Here is a 9,266-nt window from a genome sequence, read left to right as displayed (position 1 = left end):
TATTCCAAGTCGCATTTAATGCCCCACATCTCCTCTTTTTGTTTTCGGAAATTATATACACATGCCGTTGTATCGCTCTCCCTTCTTTTCCGAATAATGTTCCGTACACAGTGTCTTATCGATCACACTGTCGTTCATTCAAAAAAAGGGGGGGGAAAGCTTAAACGTACGATGGAAATCAAGGAGCAAGAAGACTGACGATTTGACAGTTCAAACGTCATTCGCTCTTTTTGGCGGTCGGCCATGGAATTAAGTGGAATCGCTCGGTTTCTTTGCTGCTGCGCTTATAAGAAATCATTATAATAAGTAATTCGGATGGATTCGCCAAGACTTGGGGCCGCTAACTTGATTAGTCTTCTGCATCAACGTCACAAGAATAATAATGAGGTTAAATACCTTTCGATGCTTCTTTTTTTTGGGAGGGAGGGTGGATCGTTGGAGAAGGTTGATATTGAATAAGTTATTGCTGAGCTTTCTTTTCCCCCCTTTTTTTGTAACAAAGCTGGTTTTCAATCAGAAACTCAGTGAAGCGATAAACATGAATAAAGGCGGATTGAAGCAATCATTTCGTTTCTGTCAGTTTCTGCCAAACAAACAAATTCTTTGTGTGTATACCTTTTTTGGGGAGAAAGAAAAAACTTGGGCTTTCTACATGTAATTGAGTTGTTCCCATTGCCAGCTTGTTTCTGCATTATTATGATGCCAACTCCTTCATTTATTGAAAAAAAAAATAATTAATTTCTATAAATGGAACTCCCCCACACAGCTAAAGACTCGGCTAAGTTTTCATGCCCAACGCATCGTCTACGTTACCGTACTGTATAAATAGCACTTGTGATTGCTTGAAGAATCTAAAAAAGAATCCCAGCAAATTCAATATCTTGATATGATGATCGATGCGCTAAGATGTTGAGCGTAACCCAATTTATACATGTAGAAAGCAATATTTGAGTTTAAAAATTTATATTCCTTTATTATTCCTTCAGGCATTTCGAAGCTGGATCATGGCTGGATTGAGTGGCTGGATTGAGACATTTGTCACTGTTTGCGCCGTCTAGCGTCCGGATTCTCAACTAGTTCGCCGGAATGTCCAAAACCTTCCATCTCGAGCAAGAGGAGGCACTCCGTTAGCTTTTCCGTCAATTCGACGATCCTGCTGGTAAGTGGCAAAATAAACATTTTTACCTCTTCCTACTTCCATTGCGCGATTTTCATCAAGTCAATTAAAAATCAAGTTTTTAGTCAGCGAGTAGTAAACACTATTTCTTTTGTAACTGAATGGTTATTTCAATAATCCAGTACGTAAGCTATTTGCAGTGAACTGACGGAATTCGAGCCTCCGCTCTCAACTGAACTACGGTATTATTAATTACATAATAGAGTCGCTTTTAAAAAAGTCTTGGCCCAGTTTGTTTCCTCTGCGCATATGCCAGCCATTACTAATGAGAATAACTTTTGAAATTCTCCGCATAAAAGTCTCAGAGTGTGCTTTGATTATAACTGCGGCGCAGCATTTTCCCGTTTTTCCGAGAAACCGCGTTAGCAATGCACGCACTCAAAATGGATGGAAACAAAGTATCTATTTTTTTTATTTTTTTGGCTCTGGATGCTGCTGCCGTTCTCAATAGAATTTGCTTAAAAGTGGTGGATGGAAGTGGAACGCTTGAACCTCAAAGTGCTCCCGCGCCCAACCTGTAGACGATGAGCTTTACATTATTGGGAATACTGTCTTTCCAAGTTATACTTGAAAGTTGCTGCCAGATTGTCAAATGTTGTGAATGCGTCGTTTCCTAGGCGACTCATTGGCGCGAGGATGCTCGTTAGTTTCTGGTCGAATTACCTTCTCGACTTACCTTTTTCATCTCACAAAAGTCGGTCGCGGAGCGACTCAAATGGCGCCGTATATCCTTTGCCACTTAATAATCCTTGGGATCTTCATCTACATATTGCATATCATTACGGAGAAATGTATGTTAATAATGCGCCGTCCTATATAAGCCGGATGAGCTTTCCACCTCTGTCTGCTCACCTCTTTCCTTCCCCATCAACAAGGAACACTCACACATAAAAACAACCTGGGCCGTTGCCTTTTATCTTTTTTTCCGGCCCCATAATAAACACCCTTTTTCGCTTCCTGCCTGCCAATCTACGGGGTGAGAGAGAGCCAACCCGATCGATGGTAGTTTGAATACGACGTGAGCGTCTATCTCCTCGAGCGTCACCTTCCATATCAAACGAAAACACTGTAAAGGGGAGTGATGATGGGAAACAGCATAGACGCCGGGGATTGAGAAAACACGTTCAGGGTTTATACCGGTTCCATTTCGAAATGAGTAGTATAGGTTCTCTAGCTGGCGTTATTATTTGACACTTTTTTGTTTTTTATCTTCCATCGAATGTTCTTAACTTTTGACGGGGGGAGAGTCAAGCGGATTTGGCTTAGATGTTGCGTAGCAACGGGATCCATCTTCCAGAGACATCCACGAATCGTCGGGATCGTTAATTATTTCATAACTATATTTTAGTTGAAAAGTAAAGGAAACGACTTTTTTCTGGCGTGGGAGGATATTCACGAAATGTCGAGACAAAGTCGAGAAATTTGTGCAACCCAAGACAAAAGACGAACAAGCAAAGTTTTGATTGGATAAAGTTCGCTAGGTTCACCGATTCATCCAAATAAAATTTACTCCGTCGCTTTTGCAAAAGTTTTTATTTTTCCAGTCTTCCATCACTTTAAGATCGTTTCGCTAGAACGAACGAAGCTGTTGATTGAGCGGCGTCCGTCCTGCGGGACCTTGTGCGTTTATATGTATACCTTCATATATATATACAAGGGGTTGCGAAAACCGACAACTTGGTTCATTTTTTATCGTCGCCTTTTCTTCCGTTTCCTTCTCTCTCTCTCTCAGTGTCGTGCGTGTCATCAATTGGTCCCGAGCGGGCAGCAGCCGCAGCTTCATCTCTCGCTCATTCAGCCAAAGTTGGGGCCACGGTTGGTAAAGGTATAATATGTACAGTTGAGGCTTATAGCAATCAAATGTCGAGGACGATATAAGACCGGAATGGCCCACTCGAGATGGCGATTTGATGACATGACGAACTTCTCTCTCTTTTTCCTCAAGGAGATTGCGCTGTGGCCATCATTTTGAGCGACGACTGCCATAGTATATACATACTACTCTATTTGTAGGGTGCTATCTACTGTTTAGAATATATAGTGCACTGTTAAACATAGAGGAGAAAGAATAATATTATAGCCAAGGGAAAAGCGTCAAAAAAGAAAACTGGAAAGCACTCTGGGGATGTCCAGGGAGAGAGAACCTGGAAATAGGTTTGATGTCTTCCGAGTTGACCATGCACACGCACGATGCCGTGTGCACCTATCAACCGGCCAGCACCACTGCGGTATATGTATAGACATATTACGGTTGCGTTCAGAAGACTTTTGACTACTTCACCACTTCAAAAACTGTTCCGAGATCAATACTATGCGGTTTTTGATTCTCGTCGTGTCATCCGACGAAAGGTCTCGGGAACGTCATGCCCAATGTACTCTAAGGTTTTAGTTCTTTAAAGTTGTAACCGCATTAAAATGTTTCAAAGAAAATCTTGGAGCGCAACTCGGCGATCCGTGATGACTTGCGGTAGTCGAACCGATTTGTGGGGGGGGGGGGGGGATCCAAATAAAAGAAAGAAATTATATTAAATTGTATATAGTCTGAGATGACGGACTGAATTTTTAAATTTCCAACCAAGTTTGTTTTTAAAGTTGTTGCGCTAAAGTCAGCGAGCCGTCATCGCCCATATCAGTACAGGTCGAACGGTTGCAGTTTCCGTCGTTTTCATAAGTTGAATTCCTAAGAAAAATAGAAAAAGAAAATAAAACTAAAGAAATTGAATTTTTTTTTCGCCTTTTTCTACTGTAAACATTCTTGAGCATTTCGAAGCGCATGAATTCTTTACTCAAATTCATTCCTGTTAGCTGTCACGATTTTCCAATGGAATTTCAGTATCGGAAAACCTGGAAAAAATCACTCCGGGACCGATGCAGGTCTCCACTGAAACCCGAACAACCAACAGTGAATCTTTTTTGAAAGTTAATGTTATACTTCTTATGTGCTCTGTCAAGAGTTACAAATTTGTTTGAAGAGTTGTTCGGTGCTCGATATGTAGAAAGTTGGAACTCAAGATCGTCGTACAGTCCACGCAGATTGGTGAGTTCGAGGCTCTTCCGTCGTCGGATAAATCCGCAGTTCAGGGACAATTGGACAATTAAGGGAAACGTCGCTTTTAAGCTCATCTTCCATCTCGTCCCGTGCGCTTAGACCGGATTATTTGACGTCTGTTTTCACTGTATCAAATTGATTGTGAAGATGATCGACAGTATATTCTAGTATTCTACACCAGGCCATTCCGGTCAGCATCTTCCTTTGTCCTCTCAGTTTATGTCTAATGAATACGACAAGATCGTCAACACCGATCGAGGAAATTCGATCATTTATTCAACAGTTCACTGCAATCTGCACAACTACCAATTAAATGTGAGAGGAGCTGTGTCCGAGTTGAAATTGTCCTTGCAGCTCGTCGCTCTAAAATAGGTACCCAGCAGCTGCAACAATTAATTTTCAAAGTGGGCGACATTCGGAGAGCGACTGTCTAGGGAAATTAGTCACGCACCTTTACGTCCATTTTGCGTTGGTGCTAATCAATACAAGGAGCTGCTGAGACTTAAACAACGGAAGGGGGATGATGGCAATGACAAGAAATCAAAAGAATCATTGACGTGTCATCGTCAAATGTCAAGAAACAATTTTCCTGGTCATCAACTTTTTCAATAGGATGTGATTTTTTTTTAAATAACTTCAAACGAGTTAATTTATTTAGAATTAGGTTACACGGTGCATCGTCGATTCATCGTTTTTCAGTAAGTTGAAGTGAAGCATGTAAATTTAAATAAAAAATAATGAGACACCTTTACATGGCATATATTATTTGCCAAGTTTTATTGAAGTATCATTGTGATTTCTCCTTTATTAATTATGCGATGTACCACAAGTGCACTTGATCTTCTAATTTCGACTCGCGCGAAAAAGTTGAGGTCATCTGGTAAAATCTTAATTACATCGCGTTTTCGTGGAATTATTTCATTTCCAGTTTTAGAATTTGTTTACATTTCTGCTGATTTGACATCGATGGAAAGAAGGGATGAAGATAATGTCCATTCGTAGTCGCTTTCTAGTTTAGTCGCACCCGTTGGTAACTTGACGTCGTTCATACTGCGTTTGACAAAATTCATATTTGACCACACAGTAACAATGTGATTGATGTGCCAATCAATACAGAGACAGAAACATTTAGTGACAGCGATCAGTATTCAGTAGTGGTCCACAGTTGCACAGGTAACCATTTTTTTTTTTTTTAGGTTGCTTACCCCTTCTCTTTTCATACAACTCGACAACATTTCTTACTTTACCTCCGGTCGCTTCCGTGGAACCATATCAAGTGGGCGTGTGTGTGTGTGTAGTCAGTGCCAGGAAAATGTGGGTCGTCGCCATCGCTATCAATTTCCAATGAATTCGTCTTATCCACCACGTAGTCCTGCATCACGTTTCCTCGAATAATGTCCATACCGATCGAAGAAGACAAGAAAGAACTTCTTATCCAAGCGAAAGGTAAGTTTGTTTTTTCTTTCGTTTTCATTAACTTTTGTTGGGAAAGTGGTTGCCTCAATCGTGGAAATGATTCCGGTAATCTCTTAACTGTTCTGCATCTTAGTAACGGAGCAACTTTTTCTATTTGGGGAGGTTGAAAGGGTTTATGTCGTGTTGAGTCGACTCTTTGAACTTGTGCGATAGTCAACTTCTCGTACCACTCTATTACTTAAGCTCTGCTTGAACAATTTGTTGTGTTTCCTGGAAATTTGACGACATTATTGGCGTAAGTGTGATTTAATTGTGTGTCAAGTTGTGGACGATTAGTCGCAGTCGTGCCCCAGATTTTGTTGAAACGAACCACCTGATCGACGTCAATGTCCCGATACTCGAATTTGAAAGAATTATCACTCCTCTTAAATTGCGTAAAGTGATTGATGCAACTTTATTTTATGTTTCATCGTAATTTCAGAGGATAAAGAATGGCCATGATTGAAACGGCCAAGTGATGGATTGCTGTACTTATTCGTTTGACGATTAAAATTGTGACATCGTTGAAAGACGTCCAGCGTACTCTTTCAAACTGTCTGATGGCTGAGATTGAAGATCGAAAATAGGAATAGCTTTTTATCCCTTTAATCCCCTTTGGCCCTTAACACGACAACTTTCTTGAGCTTCATTTTGAACCTCTTGATCCTCTGTGTCTTCGTCAGGATTCTGGGCTAAGACGCAATAAGCTTTTGCCTGAAATGGCCCCATGTGTGTTTGGCTTCGTGATTGAAACTTTTTCCTGCTTTCTTCTTCGATTTATAATAGTACTATTTTTCAAAGCCACGCTTCGCCAGCAAGCTTTAAATTTAATCTTGCCAGATTATTACGATATTTTCCCAGTTGCTTTTGTGTTGGGTCCAGATGCGATGGTTGAAATAGTTGTCGGCACCGTCGAAATGCTGTTTTACGAATTGAATTATTTTTTACTCGAGTTTCTCAGAATCTTGTGCATGTACTTTTGTCTTACTTGTTTTTAATTGAATATCGTTAACTCGACTTATTTTAATTTTCTATTGTCGATTTCGAACAATTGCTTTAAATCTTTTTCTTTTACTAAAACTCTGTGACGTTTATGTCTAATTGGAGCTATTCCGGTCAGTAGGCGTGGGCTGTTATTATTTCCAATGTTAGACTTATCACTTCCGAGAAATCAACAATGGTTTGGAGAGAGGGCTATAAGGAACAAGTAATAAGTTGGGGGCGTATTACGGGGGCGTTCACAATAATATCCGGATGTAAACTTTTACAATACCACGAATTGGCTACATAAGAGCTACGAAGATATGGCTGCTGGTATTGCGTCTCTTGAATTACCATTCCATTTAAATAATCCAATTTATTCTATTTTGAATGAAACATTGGCAATTTCCAGCCAAAGTTAATCTGTCCTCTTTGTCATTTCGTTGTCAGAATTCGCAGTTCGACATTAATCAACGACGATTCGCTGTCAAATTAAATCAGATGGGGCAAATAACTTGATTCTAGCGCTCTGCTTTAGTTAACTTTTTGATTCCTGACCCTGTCAATTCGCCCAACATCAATCCCTACACCAGAACGAGTTTGTAATGCGTCGCTCTCTTTGAAAACGCCAATCTGGTGTATGCCAAATTGCAAATTGCGTTCGCCCGGCGTCCCAATCGAGAGATCCCTGACCCTCTCCCATCAAAGAAGTTTGATTCGCCATATAGTTCCATCCAGTCGTCGTTCCGTCTCTTGTTCTAAACTCATTTCCTCAACATTTCCTATTACCAGCGATTAAAATTCATATGCTTTATGAACTTTCGTTACGCATCCGCCATGTGTTTCACATTAGCAATTGATTTATGTTTTTTATTTACTCGAGCTTATATATATATATATGCTGATGGAATTATTTGAAGTCGAGCCGGCACCAAGAAGTGCTGAATGATTTGGTAGCACTCACTGCAGATGATGGCGTTGGCTGTCTCTCACACCCAAAGGCTCTTGCATCTTCTTCAATCTTCTATAGCGCCCTAGCGGCGGATGCGTTGGGCTCAGCATTAGATTAGCGAAGTGAGTGAGAAGATAGGCAGAGAGGATTTTATCATTTTCAACTCATTGCATTTTACACAGCGTTTCATGTCTGGGGCCTTCCTTCTCCAACCCGCAGCACGTGGAATCCATTTTCAATAAAGTATTACCCCCCACACGCACAAGCAGGAATGATTCTTTGGCGTCTGCCATTCACGGCGGCACAGTGGCTGAATCATTCACGAAGCGAATTAACCTTTCCTGTTGACGCTCTATTTCGGCTGTATCGTTTTATCCAACGGGAGTATTTATATAACTGGCGCCCGTCACTACACCCAATTTGGCGTTTGAATTTCAACTCAGAATTATGCGCGTCCGCTGTCGAATTTTTATTTTTCTCCGGTCGAGCCCCGGTAAAAGTTATTCACGTTTGACTGTCGACTGAAAATCAACGCCACGCAATAGATGCACGAGCGCCCCCACATCTTATTCTTGAAAATGATATTCGTAATGAGCTTTCATGGAAGTTATTTCGAAAAAGAAGCCTTTGGCCCTCGCTGCTCCCGTCTGTTGCGGCCACGTATAAGAATTTCTGACGGGAATTGTGTTAGACTTCCTTTTTGGTTGCTCGTGAACATTTATTTGAATTCCCTCCCGCGCCATGTGGCATTTCTGCCTGACGTCAGGAGAGAGTTCCGTATATAATACAGTCATTCCTTTCCATTGCTTGTTAGCATAATAGAGTCTAGCCTCAAGTAGCAGTAGACTGCTGGTAGTAGTGTCTTTCGCCAAAATAATAAATTGATCGCTTCTTTGACTCTGGTAGGAGGTTTTCCTCGGCAACGGAATCCAAATTACTCGTGTAGCGACGAAGCCTATTGGCTAGATCTCTTGACGCAATGTTTCATATGTCACGCATGTTTGATGTGTAAAGAGTTTGCGGTTGGGCGGGGCGAAGAATTGCTCTGAGGAATTGTGAAGTATAGACACCCCTGTCGGCTAAGTAATAACTCTTGGGGGGAAAATAAAAATGGGAAGCTATTGATCTCTTGTCAATCTCATCATCGGCAGGTTCGTCTTTTCTTCTTCCTCTTCCTGAATTGGCTGTGACGCCTTGGGTACTGTTATGTCATTCTTTTTTATTTCCCCCCTTTTCATTGCTTGATCAGATTCGTTGCACTTGTGTAGTTGCCTCTTTTTTCCCCGTTGTAGTACTTTTTCTCCTCTTCTTATATTTCAAGATGAAGGAGATAAAACATCGCTCTCGGAGTGGTGTACATTTTTCATGGTGACAATCAAACGGACTATGTGCGCCGTCCTGCATTTGTACGTCTAGCGCAATTTTGAATTTCCCGCCAACGTTGTAAAACTAGGTTATAATTGTTGTTTTCACTGTATGCGTTCAGACGTATAATCTACCGTGATATTTGGTTTGATAATTTTAGTCGAATAATCAGATGACGTGAACGAAAAGGTCACGCGAGTGAACAATTATCGATTGACATGCCAACCGTTTAGTCATCTGTTTCTTCTTTTGTATAAGACAGTCGGAGACGACGTCAGCGCTGAATC

At 41.0% G+C, this 9,266-nt stretch overlaps 1 protein-coding gene across 3 annotated transcripts in view; it reads left to right on the top strand.

The window, feature by feature from the left end:
- Nucleotides 1-9,266, top strand: part of LOC124340915 — a 41,461-nt gene that overhangs the window by 7,963 nt on the left and 24,232 nt on the right. The window contains exons 4-5 of one of the 3 annotated variants that reach the window (XM_046793718.1): nt 987-1,159; nt 5,423-5,672. The gene's annotated coding sequence lies outside the window, so the exon portion shown is untranslated. The other 2 variants (XM_046793721.1, XM_046793720.1) reach the window with 2 other exon arrangements.

The sequence above is a fragment of the Daphnia pulicaria genome, chromosome 5, assembly GCF_021234035.1.
Source record: "Daphnia pulicaria isolate SC F1-1A chromosome 5, SC_F0-13Bv2, whole genome shotgun sequence".
Taxonomy (NCBI): Eukaryota; Metazoa; Arthropoda; class Branchiopoda; order Diplostraca; family Daphniidae; genus Daphnia; species Daphnia pulicaria.
Note: the sequence above shows the minus strand (reverse complement) of the source record. Positions and strands in the feature narration are given on the sequence as shown.